At 43.8% G+C, this 14983-nt stretch overlaps 1 non-coding gene across 1 annotated transcript; it reads right to left on the bottom strand.

Moving 5' to 3' along the window:
* Nucleotides 1-277: 277 nt before the first annotated feature.
* Nucleotides 278-396, bottom strand: LOC123768585 (5S ribosomal RNA). The gene has a single exon (XR_006774114.1). It is a non-coding gene; the product is annotated as a 5S ribosomal RNA (ribosomal RNA).
* Between the last annotated feature and the right edge of the window lie 14587 nt (nt 397-14983).

Below are 14983 nucleotides of genomic sequence, written 5' to 3' on the forward strand. Positions count from 1 at the left end.
CAATGTTCCAACGATTATCTTGAGATTATCTTGAGATGATTTCAGGGCTTTAGTGTCCCCGCGGCCCGGTCCTCAACCAGGCCTCCACCCCCAGGAAGCAGCCCGTGACAGCTGACTAACACCCAGGTACCTATTTTACTGCTAGGTAACAGGGGCATAGGGTGAAAGAAACTCTGCCCATTGTTTCTCGCCGGCGCCTGGGATCGAACCCAGGACCACAGGATCACAAGTCCAGCGTGCTGTCCGCTCGGCCGACCGGCTCCCTTGAAAACATTATTGCCAACAGCATTTGGTGTTCCCAGGCGGTCACCCATCCAAGTACTAACCAAACCCAACGTTGCTTAACTTCGCTGATCGGACGAGAATCGGTGTTCTCAACGTGGTATGGCCGTGTAAATATTTCATTCAAAATGATCTGCTATCATAAATTTTAGCCAAATAACCCCAGTTTGCTAACTGTAGGTAGTAACTAAGTGATTGTAACCTATCCATCGCTGCCCACTGGATGGGGGGCGGTGTGCAGGACAAACATATCAATTGTGACACTAGCTCTCCACATATGTCAGTTGCTTAATTTAGAAACTGTACTTGTGGTCGATCTCGAACCCATTGATGATGTGACGACTTATATTGAATTTTGTAACTAGCTCATCAAGATTGTAACTTGCTTAGCTAAATGAATTGTGGGGTTCAGTCCCTGAGCCCATTATGTGCCTCTGTAACCCTTTCCACTACCGCCCATAAAATGGGTATGGGATGCATAATAAATGAACTAAACTAAACTAAAACATAATTTTGTATTTATTTATTTATTTATTTACAAGAAGATACGTTGAGTTCTGAGAATAAATAATATTTTTGTTTTTACATTCCTGCAAAGCTATTGATTCTGCGGACGATACACAGATCTTTGAATTACTGAAAAAGTTGGACAAGAGGATTAAAGCTCCAGAAAAATGAACTATGGCAAACATGTGGGGAGTGTAGTGGGGAGTGTAGTGGGGAGTGTAGTGGGGTGTGTAGTGGGGAGTGTAGTGGGGAGTGTAGTGGGGAGTGTAGTGGGGTGTGTAGTGGGGTGTGTAGTGGGGAGTGTAGTGGGGAGTGTAGTGGGGTGTGTAGTGGGGAGTGTAGTGGGGAGTGTAGTGGGGTGTGTAGTGGGGTGTGTAGTGGGGAGTGTAGTGGGGAGTGTAGTGGGGTGTGTAGTGGGGAGTGTAGTCAGGTGCGTAGTGGGGTGTGTAGTGGGGAGTGTAGTGGGGAGTGTAGAGGGTTTTGTGTAGTGGGGAGTGTAGTGGGGAGTGTAGTGGGGTGTGTAGTGGGGAGTGTAGTGGGGAGTGTAGTGGGGAGTGTAGTGGGGTGTGTAGTGGGGAGTGTAGTGGGGAATACTACGGAGGGGAAGAAAGTAAGGAAGAGGATGGAGTATCACGGATGGATGAGTCTCAGGCCAATAAACTATCCACTAATGATGGCAGTGTTCAACCCCGTGTGGTGGTAAATGTTGACGGAGAAGCTCAGGAAAAATGGTTTACAAAAATATATATTGTTTATTTATTTATATATTCAAGAGTTCTTACATTCTTGTAAAGCCACTAGCACACTTAGCGTTTCGGGCAGGTCCTTAATCCTAATTATTACTGGAATTTTACCCGCTAATTCGTTTAACAACCAGGTACCCATTCACTGCTGGGTGAACAGAGGCTACAGTTAAGGATTGGCATCGAGTCAATTCTCCCCGGCCAGGATACGAACCCTGGCCAAATCGCTTGCGAAAAGCCGGGCGAGTGTTTTACCACGGAACCATAGGAACTATTTCATTTGAATTCTTAGTTCAGAATAGAATATATCTTAAGGTAAGGTATACCTTTAAGGCATACTTTAAAATATACCTAGAGTAAGGGCGCCTGATAGCTGAGGTTCCGGGTTCGCTCCCCAGCACAAATGAGCAAAGTTTCTTTCACCATGATGCCCCTGTTTACTTAGCAATAAATAGGTTCCAGAGAGTTAAATAGCTGCTACGGACTGCTTCGTGGGGATTTGTAATAAAAAGGAGGTCTGGTCGAGGACCGGGCCGCGAGGTCACTGAGCCCCGAAATCATCTCAAGATAACCTTTGACACAGTGTGCTACAAACACACACTGCATCTTGTACTACCCACTTCCCCAATATTAGTACTTAAGACATATATCTTAACCTGTGTAATCACATGCAGACGATGGTTCACAATAACGGGGCTGAAGAATGTTGACCAACCACACTAGAAGATGAAAAGACGACGATGTTTCGGTCCGTCTTGGACCATTATCAAGTCGATTGTGATGAGACGAGGGAGTAATATTTGTAATCACCTCTGTCACTATCCAAGGTCCTGGTAGTACAGTCGGGTTCGTTTTCGATGCACAATGAAGAATTCGGGGTTCGAATCCCGGGTGGGACTAAAATGGCTGGGCACATTGTCTTTCACCTAATGCCTCTGTTCATCTAGCAGTAAGTAGGTACCCATGAATTAGTCAGCTTGTTGTGGGGTCGCATCCTGGGCGGGATCGGGAATTCGACATTTATCAACTCATTCAGCAGTTGATAAATGTTGCCACCTAAGAAACAAACTCTGAAAAATCTTCGTTCTAACCAACCTCGCACTCATGCACACCCTCAGTCTTCCTCAACCTCCCAAAACCCATCCTATCACCAAACAGCATCAGCCAACTCATGTCCTATGCCAGTGTCCTTAATGCTTCCCCTCACCAGCAACATAATCACCATACTACTGGACAACAAACTAATCCTCTCCACCTCTCTTCCCTCTCCCACCACCTCCACCTTATTCTCCTCTTCAGAACCTTTCATATGAATGAGTTCTGTGTACAAGCTGCTTACCTGAATGCCAAGGATGATGGTCGTAACTTTGCTGACTATCTTCCCCTATTTTTTCTCACTCACAACAGTCCTTCCTAGTGTCTGTCCTTCCTCCTCAGCCCTTGCGCTATGTTCCATTCTCACCTACAGTCCTCACCTCCACAAAATACTACGGACTGCAGCTGAGGAAAATACTATAGTTCTCCCCAGAACCTCCAACCCAACCCACTCCTGACTGATACAGAAAACGGAACCCACCTGACCAGACCTGCAGACCCTGACTATCCCAAAACTGACCCACCAATGTCCCAAGTACTCTCACCTTCTCCCAACATCGTCTCCTCCACTTTCAATCCCACGTCAAACACTACAACATCCGATACTTCCCACTTGGCCCCTGTCAACACGCCTTCTGCCACCTTTCATCTCCCACCAGCTCCAGTTATTCCGTCTAACGTCTCTGAATGTCTTCTTAGATGTCCTCTGAAAATAAACTTGATGAAAGAAGATGTCTTAGATTAACTTTTTGATGTCTCTTGGGAACAACTTTGATGAAACAAAGATGTTTTGGAAAGTTTCTCTGATGAAACGAAGGTGACTTAGAGATTAATTTTTGATGACCCTAAGATTAAACTTTGATGACTTTGAGAATGACTTTTGAGAATATGCAGTATTATTGTTTCATAGCTCAGAGTATAACTCTTGATGACATAGAGAATAACTTTATATCTTAGAGAACAACATTGGATATCTTAGGAGAATAACTTTGATGACTCTGAGATAACTTTGTATGTCCTTAGATAATAATTTTAGATCTCCTGCTGAGAATAACTTTGATGAACGAAGATGTCTTAGAAAGCATCTCTGACGAACAAAAGGTTACTTAGAGAATAACATTTTATGACTGATGAATAACTTTTTGAATTGCTCTGAGAATAATTTTTTGCAGACATGAGTAGTATTTGACGTTTTTGAGTGTTTTTTTATTGTGTTTTTGATGTCTCGAAGAGTACTTTGATATTTCGAAGAGTAACTTGATATCTCGAAGAGTAACTTTGATGTCTCGAAGGAGTAACTTTGATGTCTCGAAGAGTGACTTTGATGTCTCGAAGAGTAACTTTGATATCTCGAAGAGTGACTTTGATGTCTCGAAGAGTAACTTTGATATCTCGAAGAGTAACTTTGATATCTCGAAGAGTGACTTTGATGTCTCGAAGAGTAATTTTGATGTATCGAAGAGTGTCTTTGATTTCTCGAAGAGTAACTTTTGGTGTCACTGAGAGTGTCTTTGGCATCTCGAAGAGTGTCTTTGACTATATTTCTTACTTAACGACAATAATTTTAGTTACGAAAGTGCTGAAAAGTTACATTTGACTATTTTTAGTTGAGGAAAGACAAGAAAAATATGATGACAGTGACTATTTTAGTGCTCCACAAAGTATAAATGTCAGTTAAGAACGGCGATGATAGATATCTTTGACTATATTTCTTACTTTAACGACACATAATTTTAGTTAGGAACAATGATGAATATGACAATTTTTTTAGCGAAGTGAAAGGTTACTTTAGTTAAGAACAGTGTTGGAAAGAGGCTACCACTTGACTATTTTCTGTTGAGAGAAGTGGTATTTCAGTTAAGAAATGACAAGGAAACATGATGAAAGTGACTATTTTTAGTTGACTGATGAATATTTTTAGTTAAAACCAAAAGACAAAAACATGATGAACATGACTTTTTCTGATGATTGATGGATAATTTTAGTTATGAAATGATGAAAGTGGTTATTTTTTAGTTGATTGACGATGAATAAAGTTAGTTATGAACAGTGTTGGAAAAGTTTCCTTTGACAATTCTAGCTAAGAGAAAGTTATTTTAGTTAAGAACGGTGTTGAACGAGGCTAATCCTGCCTATTTTTAGTTGATTGAATAATAAGTTTAGTTGAGAAATGACGAAAGTGTCTATGTTTTTGTTGATTGGCGAAAGATTTTAGTTAAGGAACGTTAAATAACATGTAAGGGAATGAACACAGAGAACATATGGGGAACATGGCAAAGACACATGTAAGAAAAAGTTGATGAATACAGTGAACATGCTGGGAATATGAACTTACAGAGAACATGTAAGTAAAGTTATTGAATACAGTGAACATGAATACTAAGTATAAAAGTTGTACAGAGAATATGTAAGGGACTGTAATGATCGGGTAAAACATGTAGTGGAGGAATGGAGGAAAATTGTTAACGTTAGGCTGAGAACATGTGGGAACGTGTAAAGGATTGAGAGAGATTGTAAGCGTCGGTGCTGCGATGTACGGAATACATGCAGAAACATGTAAAGTAGAAAAGCGTAGTGAGATGCGAGGTGAACATGCTGAGACACGTAAAGGATTGAGAGAGATTGTTAGGGTTGGTACCAAGATGTGCGGAAAACATGCGACAACATGTAAAGTATAAAGGAGTAGTGAGTTGGGCGGTGAACATGCTGGGACTTGTAATGGATGGAAGGAGTTGGGTATATTTACATATGAGTCATGTTAAAATAAGATAGGATGCGTAGTAATAGTTGTTTAAGTCTTGTATAAAATGAAAAGAACTAGAGAATATGTAAGACTAAGTACTGATCTGAACTTACAGAGAATATGCTATGAACGGGGAAAGAAAGTAATTAACAGCTATATTTAAATTTTATGAGACTTGGATGAGATGGAGGAATGTGGGAGGGGGTGTAAGATAATTAAAGCAGGTTGGGGTTAGACGATTACTCTGGTAAAGAACTAGGCTGGAGATGTACTTGATCGAATATATTTATGTTTGATGATCTAAGGCTGAGGAAATGGAGCTTGGCTAATGCCCTGATTAATTTTACTACGTTAGAAATAAGGTGATCTTAAATCTCAGGTGATTTAGTTGGATAATAAAGAACTTGTATAAATGAACTAACGTGAAGAACAAGAGTTGAAAACTTGGTAATTGAACTGGCTTTTTATTTACTATGTCTGAAACAACTATGGTAAAAATTTTAGGAAAATTGATGGGTTATTTACAAAGATACGAGAGAGAACTAAAGTGGGGGATGAGAGCTGGAGCTCGTTAACTGTTTGATTTGATTTACTAACTTTGAAGTATGTCTGCTTTAAATCTCGGAAAAATTGGTCTGTTACTAAAGAACTTGTACAAATGAACTAAGGCTGGGGGACAAGAGCTAGAGTTTGATAATTGTTTGGATCCTATTTACTATGTCTGAAATACAGAGGGTATAAATTTCAGGGAATTTGATAGGATATTACCGAAGACAGAGAGGGAAGTAAGGTGGGGGATGAGAACTGGAGCTCAGTAACAGACTTGTTCTTATTTACTGTGTCTGAAATACAGAGGGTTAAAATTTCAGGCAATTTGATTAGGTATTAACAAAGATGTGAGAGAGCTAAGGCTTAGGACAAGAGCTGGAGTTTGGTAAATGTGTTATCTTTACTTACTCAGTTAGAAGTATGGCGGGTTTAAAATTCATGAAAATAATGAGTTAATAACGAAGATGTGCGAGGGGAACTAAGGTGGAGGACAAGAGCTGGAGCTCAGTAACTAAATTACTGTATAGAACTACATTTGAAATATGAATATCTAAAATTTTAGAGGGATTGGACTGTTAGTAAAGAAGATACTGGGATAAAGTAAGGCGGGGGACGGGAGCTAGAACTTGCTTACTAACACGATTTATTTGTGTAAAACTGACTAGTTTAATGAAAAGGAGAGGGACGGTCCAGATATTACGGAGACACAATGATAAGATAAAATAAGATTACGAAGGTGACTTGACCCAGGGCGTCTGGCTGGCGGTGTAAAATATTCACAGGTGACACAGGGGTATGGAGGGAAGGGGAAGTGAGGTAGGAGATGCAGGGGTGTTGGGAGGGAAGGGGGAGGGGGATGGCAGGGTAATGATTCAGTTATATAGACATATACTAGTTTCTATGTAAGAATCCTACTTAAAAGTATATGACCTTAAATATCTATTATTGGTATGAACTCTGAAAAATTGGAATTTCTCCCATAAGATCTCTTAACAAACTTGTATGACATTATTTTCATCATAAGAACTTTTAACAAACTTCTAAAATCTCAGAAATTACTTCCTCATAAGAATTCCTTAATTCCACATCTGTGACTGCCCAAATTCACCTAAAAAACCCTGACGCTCAAATCCCGATTTTTTAATTTCTCCCATAAGAACTCTTAACAAACTTGTATGAACTTATTTTCATCATAAGAACTTTTAACAAACTTCTGAACTCTCGGAAATTACTTTTCTCATATGAATTCCTTAATTCCAAATCTGTGACAAGACAAATTCACCTGAAAACCATGACGATCAAAACTCGATTTTTTCCAGAAAAAAAAATCGGCTTTAGATCGTTATCCCTACTACTCACACCCACTCCTAGTCTCCTCTACAATCACTCCTACTCTATTCACGACACACTCCATGTCACCTCTACAACAACTCCTAGTCTCCTCTTCACCCCACTCCTAGTCTCCTCTACATCCACTCCTAGTTTCCTTCACACCCCACTCCTTATCTCCTCCACACCCACTCCTAGTCTCCTCTACACTCACTCCTTGTTTATTCAACACCCACTCCATGTCACCTCTACAACAACTCCTAGTCTCCTCTTCACCCACTCCTAGTCTCCTCTACACCCATTCCTAGTCTCCTCTACACCCATTCCTAGTCTCTTCTACACCCACTCCTAGTCTCCTCTACACCCACTCCTAGTCCCCTCTACACCCACTCCTAGTCACCTCCACACCCACACCTAGTCTCCTCTAAACCCACTCCAAGTCTCCTCTACATCCACTCCTAGTCTCTTCTACACCCACTCCTAGTCTCTTCAACACCCACTCCTAGTCTCCTTCACAACCACTATTAGTCTCTTCTACACCCACACCCTGTCTCTTCTACACCCACACCCTGTCTCTTCTACACCCACTCTTAGTCTCTTCTACACCCACTCCTAGTCTCCTCTACACCCACTCCTAGTCTCCTCTACACCCACACCTAGTCTCCTCTACACCCACTCCTAGTCTCCTCTACACCCACTCCTAGTCCCCTCCACACCCACTCCTAGTCTCCTCTACACCCACTCCTATTCCCCTCCACACCCACTCCCAGTCTCCTCTACACCCACTCCTAGTCTCCTCTACACCCACTCCTAGTTTCCTTCACACCCACTCCTTATCTCCTCCACACCCACTCGTAGTCTCCTCTACACTCACTCCTTGTTTATTCAACACCCACTCCATGTCACCTCTACAACAACTCCTAGTCTCCTCTACACCCACTTCTAGTCTGCTCCACATGCACTTCTTGTCTCTTCCACACCCATTTCCTAGTCTCCTTTACACCCACTCCTAGTTTCCTCTACACCCACTCCAACTTGCCTCCACACACACTTCTTATCTCCTCCACACTCCCACTTTTTGTCTCCTCCACACCCCACTTCTTGTCTCCTCAATACCCACTCCTATTCTCCTCCACACCCACTCCTAGTCTCCTCTACACCCACTCCTATTCCCCTCCACACCCACTCCTAGTCTCCTCTACACCCACTCCTAGTCTCCTCTACACCCACTCCTAGTCTCCTCTACACCCACTCCTAGTTTCCTTCACACCCACTCCTTATCTCCTCCACACCCACTCGTAGTCTCCTCTACACTCACTCCTTGTTTATTCAGCACCCACTCCATGTCACCTCTACAACAACTCCTAGTCTCCTCTACACCCATTTCTAGTCTGCTCCACATGCACTTCTTGTCTCTTCCACACCCATTTCCTAGTCTCCTAAACACCCCGCTCCTAGTCTCCTCTACACCCACTCCTAGTCCTCCTCTACACCCACTCCTAGTCTCCTCTACACCCACTCCTAGTCTCCTCTACACTCACTCCTAGTCTCCTCTACACCCACTCCTAGTCTCCTCCACACCCACTCCTAGTCTCCTCTACACCCACTCCAAGTCTCCTCAACACGCACTCCTAGTCTCCTCCACACCCACTCTTAGTCTCTTCCACACCCACTCCTAGTCTCTTCCACACCCACTCCTAGTCTCCTCCACACCCACTCTTAGTCACTTCCACACCCAATCCTAGTCTCCTCTACACCCACTACTAGTCTCCTCTACACACACTCCTAGTCTCCTCTACACCCACTCCTAGTCTCCTCTACACCCACTCCTAGTCTCCTCTACACCCACTCCTAGTCTCCTCCACACCCACTCCTAGTCTCCTCTACACCCACTCCAAGTCTCCTCTACACCCACTCTTAGTCACTTCCACTCCCACTCCTAGTCTCCTCTACACCCACTCCTAGTCTCCTTTACACCCCCTCCTAGTCTCCTCTACACCTACTCCTAGTCTCCTCTACACCCACTCCTAGTCTACACGACACCCACTCCCAATCTCCTCTATATCCACTCCTAGTCTCCTTTACACCACTACTAGTCTCTTCTACACCCACTCCTAGTCTCCTCTCCACCCACTCCTATTCTCCTCTACTCTCTCTCCTAGTCTCCTCTACACCCATTCCTAGTCTCCTCTACACCCACTCCTAGTCTCCTCTACACCCTGCCTCCCATTCTGCTCACTACACCCACTCCTAGTGTCCTCTACACCCTCTTCTTGTCTCCTCTACACCCACTCCTAGTCTCCTTTACACCCACTACTAGTCTCTTCTACACCCACTCCTAGTCTCCTCTCCACCCACTCCTATTCTCCTCTACTCTCTCTCCTAGTCTCCTCTACACCCACTCCTAGTCTCCTCTACACCCACTCCTAGTCCCCTTCACACCCACTCCTAGTCTCCTCTACACCCCACTCCTATTCTGCTCTCTACACCCATTCCTAGTCTCCTCTACATCCACTCCTAATCTCCACATCCACTCCTAGTCTCCTCTACACCCACTCCCAGTCTCCTCTACACCCACTCCTAGTCTCCTCTACACCCATTCCTAGTCTCCTCTACACCCACTTCTAGTCTCCTCCACACCTACACCTAGTCTCCTCTACACCCACTCCTAGTCTCCTCTACACCCACACCTAGCCTCCTCTACACCCCCCTCCTAGTCTCCTCTACATCCACTCCTAGTCTCCTGCACACCCACTCCTAGTCTCCTCCACACCCACTCCTAGTCTCCTCTACGCTCTCTTCTTGTCTCCTCCACACCCACACCTAGTCTCCTCCACAAACACTCCTCGACTCTTCTACACACACTCCTAGTCTCCTCTACACCCACTCCTAGTCTACTCCACACCCACTCCTAGTCTCCTCTACACCCACTCCAAGTCTCCTCAACACGCACTCCTAGTCTCCTCCACACCCACTCCTAGTCTCTTCCACACCCACTCCTAGTCTCTTCCACACCCACTCCTAGTCTCCTCCACATCCACTCTTAGTCACTTCCACACCCAATCCTAGTCTCCTCTACACCCACTACTAGTCTCCTCTACACACACTCCTAGTCTCCTCTACACCCACTCTTAGTCACTTCCACTCCCACTCCTAGTCTCCTCTACACCCACTCCTAGTCTCCTTTACACCCCCTCCTAGTCTCCTCTACACCTACTCCTAGTCTCCTCTACACCCACTCCTAGTCTACACGACACCCACTCCCAATCTCCTCTATATCCACTCCTAGTCTCCTTTACACCCACTAGTAGTCTCTTCTACACCCACTCCTAGTCTCCTCTCCACCCACTCCTATTCTCCTCTACTCTCTCTCCTAGTCTCCTCTACACCCACTCCTAGTCTCCTCTACACCCACTTCTAGTCTCCTCTACACCCTGCCTCCCATTCTGCTCACTACACCCACTCCTAGTGTCCTCTACACCCTCTTATTGTCTCCTCTACACCCACTCCTAGTCTCCTTTACACCCACTACTAGTCTCTTCTACACCCACTCCTAGTCTCCTCTCCACCCACTCCTATTCTCCTCTACTCTCTCTCCTAGTCTCCTCTACACCCACTCCTAGTCTCCTCTACACCACTCCTTGTCCCCTTCACACCCACTCCTAGTCTCCTCTACACCCCACTCCTATTCTGCTCTCTACACCCATTCCTAGTCTCCTCTACATCCACTCCTAATCTCCTCCACATCCACTCCTAGTCTCCTCTACACCCACTCCTAGTCTCCTCTACACCCACTCCTAGTCTCCTCTACACCCATTCCTAGTCTCCTCTACACCCACTTCTAGTCTCCTCCACACCTACACCTAGTCTCCTCTACACCCACTCCTAGTCTCCTCTACACCCACACCTAGCCTCCTTTACACCCCCCTCCTAGTCTCCTCTACATCCACTCCTAGTCTCCTGCACACCCACTCCTAGTCTCCTCCACACCCACTCCTAGTCTCCTCTACGCTCTCTTCTTGTCTCCTCCACACCCACACCTAGTCTCCTCCACAAACACTCCTCGACTCTTCTACACACACTCCTAGTATCCTCTACACCCACTCCTAGTCTCTTTTATACCCACTCCCAGTCACCTCTACACCCACTCCTAGTCTCCTCCACATCCACTCCTCGTCTCCTCTACACCCACTCATAGTCTTCTCTACACCAACTCATAGTCTCTTCAACACCCACTCCTAGTCTCTTCAACACTCAATCCTAATCTCCTATACACCCACTCTTAGTCTCCTCTACACACACTCCTAGTCTCCTCTACACACTCCTAGTCTTCTCCACACACACTCTTAGTCTCCTCTAAACAAAAACCTAGTCTCCAACACATACTCCTAGTCTCCTCTACACCCACTTCTAGTCTGCTCCACACCCACTTTTAGTCTCCTCCACACCCACTCCTAGTCTCCTCCACACCCACTTTTAGTCTCCTCCACACCCACTCCTAGTCTCCTCCACACCCTCTTCTAGTCTTCTATACACCCAGTCCTAGTGTCCTATACACTCACTCCTAGTCTCATATATACCAACTAGTCTCTTCCACACCTACTCCTAATCTCCTTTACACTCACTCCTAGTCTCCTTCACACCCACTCCTAGTCTCCTCTACACCCACCCCTAGTCTTTTCTACACCCACTCCTAGTCTCCTCCACACCCACATCCAGTCTCCTCCACACCCACACCCAGTCTCCTCCACACCCACACCCAGTCTCTTCTTCACCCACTCCCAGTCTCCTCTACATACACTCCTAGTTTCCTTTACACCCACTCCTAGTCTCCTCGACACCCACTCCTAGTTTCCTCGACACCCACTCCTAGTCTCCTCGACACCCACTCCTAGTCTCCTCGACACCCACACCTAGTCTCCTCTAAAGCCACCCTTAGTTTCCTCTACATCCCCTACTAGTCTCCTCTACACCCACTCCTAGTCTCCTCCACACCCACTCCTAGTTTCCTTTACACCCACACCTAGTCTCCTCTAAAGCCACCCTTAGTCTCCTCTACATCTACTAGTCTCCTCGACACCCACTCCTAGTCTCCTCTACATCTCCTACTAGTCTCCTCTACACCCACTCCTAGTCTCCTCCACACCCACACCTCGTCTCCTCCACACCCACACCTCGTCTCCTCTACACCCACTGATTTACTCCTGTATATATTTAATGTTCTTGACAAAATAAACAAAAAATAAAACTTCAAAACAATGGATGTTAATTGGATAATAGTGTAGTGTATGTGTCTAGTGTATTAGTTGGATAAGTTCAGATATGGGTAATACTTACAGTTTGAAAATTACTTGTTGATTCTAGAATATCAGCGTTTCAGAGCTTATAAAAAATAAGGTAAGCAACAGGAAAATATCCTGACAGCAGATTTTATATTAATGCTAATGTTTACCACTGAATCAATCAGTTCATGAACTACACTAGAGCAGTTATCACATACTTATTGAACCACTCCTAGACAAACTGAAGATTAGCTTTCTACTGCACAATGAAGTTTTTATGAGCAACTTTGTTTGCTGCTCCTTGTAACATAAACTGCTGGCAGACGAATCTCTGTAACATTGCAAACATGAACCTTGATGTTCAAACATTTCTTCACAAAACTCTTAGCTTCTGTAATTCACTGTTCAATGCTAATGAAGCAAGCCGCATCCAAAAAGATAAACAACCCATAGCTTGCAATATGTATAAGAACATAAGAAGTTAAGAACAAGAATCCAGGAAACTGTTCAAGGTCTATTGTCCATATGTGGCAGCTCCTGTTAAAATCCACTCAGAAATAAAAAATGCATTCAAATACTTATATATATTTCTTTGGGGGGGTCATTGGGGGTCTGACAACTGAGTGGGCAGCGCTTCGGATTCCTAGTCCTGAATTTCCGGGTTCAATCCCTGGTGGAGTCGGAAACCAATTATCAAAGTTTCTTTCACTCTGATGCACTGTTACCTAGCAGTAATTAGGTACCTGGAGTTAGACAGCTGCTACGGTCTGCTTCCTGGGGATGTGTAACAAAAAGGAGGTCTGGTCGAGGATCGGGCCTCGGGAATGCTAAGCCCCGAAATAATCTCAAGATAACCTTAAGATATGTCATATATATGTCTAACCTATGCTTGAAATAATCAATGGATCTTATGTCAACTACGTTATACCCAATAACTGATTCCTCAAATCGAAAAACATTGTTACCGAACCAGTATTTACCCAGGTCTTTCCTAAATCTAAACTTATCCAATTTATACCAATTGTTTTGTGTTCTATTTTGTGTTGATACTCTTAATATGTTATTATTATCCCCTTTGTTATACCCATTCATCCACTTGTACACCTCTATCATGTCACCACTATTCATTTGCCTTTCCATGTGTGTTCGTTAGTGCGTGTGTGCGTGCGTGTACTCATCTAGTTGTACTCACCTAGTTGTACTCACCAAGTTGTTCTTGCGGGGATTGAGCTTTGGCCCTTTGATCCCGTCTCTCAACGTCAATCAACTGGTGTACAGATTCCTGAGCCTCTGTATTCCTGGGCTCTATCATATCTACATTTGAAACTGTGTATGGAGTCAACCCGTTCTCGCACTTTCTTAAAGTCAATATTGACTTATTAGATGCGTGCATATGTGACATACTAGTTTACCTTGAAAAGCTTCATAGAAAACACCGACCTTACCTAACCTTCTTAGTATGTTAAGATAAGCATCTTATTGCTTCGTAATTACAATTATTACTTAACCTATATCTATAATAGGTATAGGTTACCTATACCTATAATAGGTTAAGTAACACCGACCTTACCTAACCTTCTTATTATGTTAAGATAAGCATCTTATTGCTTCGTAATTACAATTATTACTTAACCTATATATATAATAGGTATAGGTTACCTATACCTGTAATAGGTTAAGTAATAATAGGTATAGGTTACCTATACCTATAATAGGTTAAGTAATAATTGTAATTACGAAGGAATAAGATGCTTATCTTAACATACTAAGAAGGTTAGGTAAGGTCGGTGTTTTCTATGAAGCTTTTCAAGGTAAACTAGTATGTTTAGTATGTCACATATGCACATATTTAATAAGTCAACATTGACTATACGAAAGTGCGAGAACGGGTTGATGGAGTCAGCCTCCACCACGTCACTGCCTAATGCATTCTCTCCGTTAACTACTCTCACACTGAAAAAGTTCTTTCTAACGTCCCTGTGGCTCATTTTGGTACTCAGTTTCCACCTGTGCCACCATGTTCGCGTACCACCTGTGTTAAACAGTTTATCCTTATCTACCCTATTAATTCCCCGGAGGATTTTGTAGGTAGTGATCATATCTCCCCTTACTCTTCTGTCTTCTAATGTCGTGAGGTATTATTTCCCATAGCCTTTACTTGTAACTCATGCCTCTTAGTTCTGGGACTAGTCTAGGGGCATACCTCTGAATTTTTTCCAGTTTCGTCTTTGCTTGGCAAGGTACGGGCTCTATGCTAGGGCCGCATACTCCACGATTGGTCTTACATATGTGGTATACAAGATTCTGAATGATTCCTTATGCAAGTTCCTTAAGGCTGTTCTGATGTTAGCCAGCCTCATGTATGCCACAGACGTAATTCTTTTTATGTGGGACTTCATGAGACAGGTTAGGGGTGATATCAACTCCTAGATCTTTCTCTGTCATTTTATGAA

Source organism: Procambarus clarkii, chromosome 35, assembly GCF_040958095.1.
Source record: "Procambarus clarkii isolate CNS0578487 chromosome 35, FALCON_Pclarkii_2.0, whole genome shotgun sequence".
Lineage (NCBI taxonomy): Eukaryota > Metazoa > Arthropoda > Malacostraca > Decapoda > Cambaridae > Procambarus > Procambarus clarkii.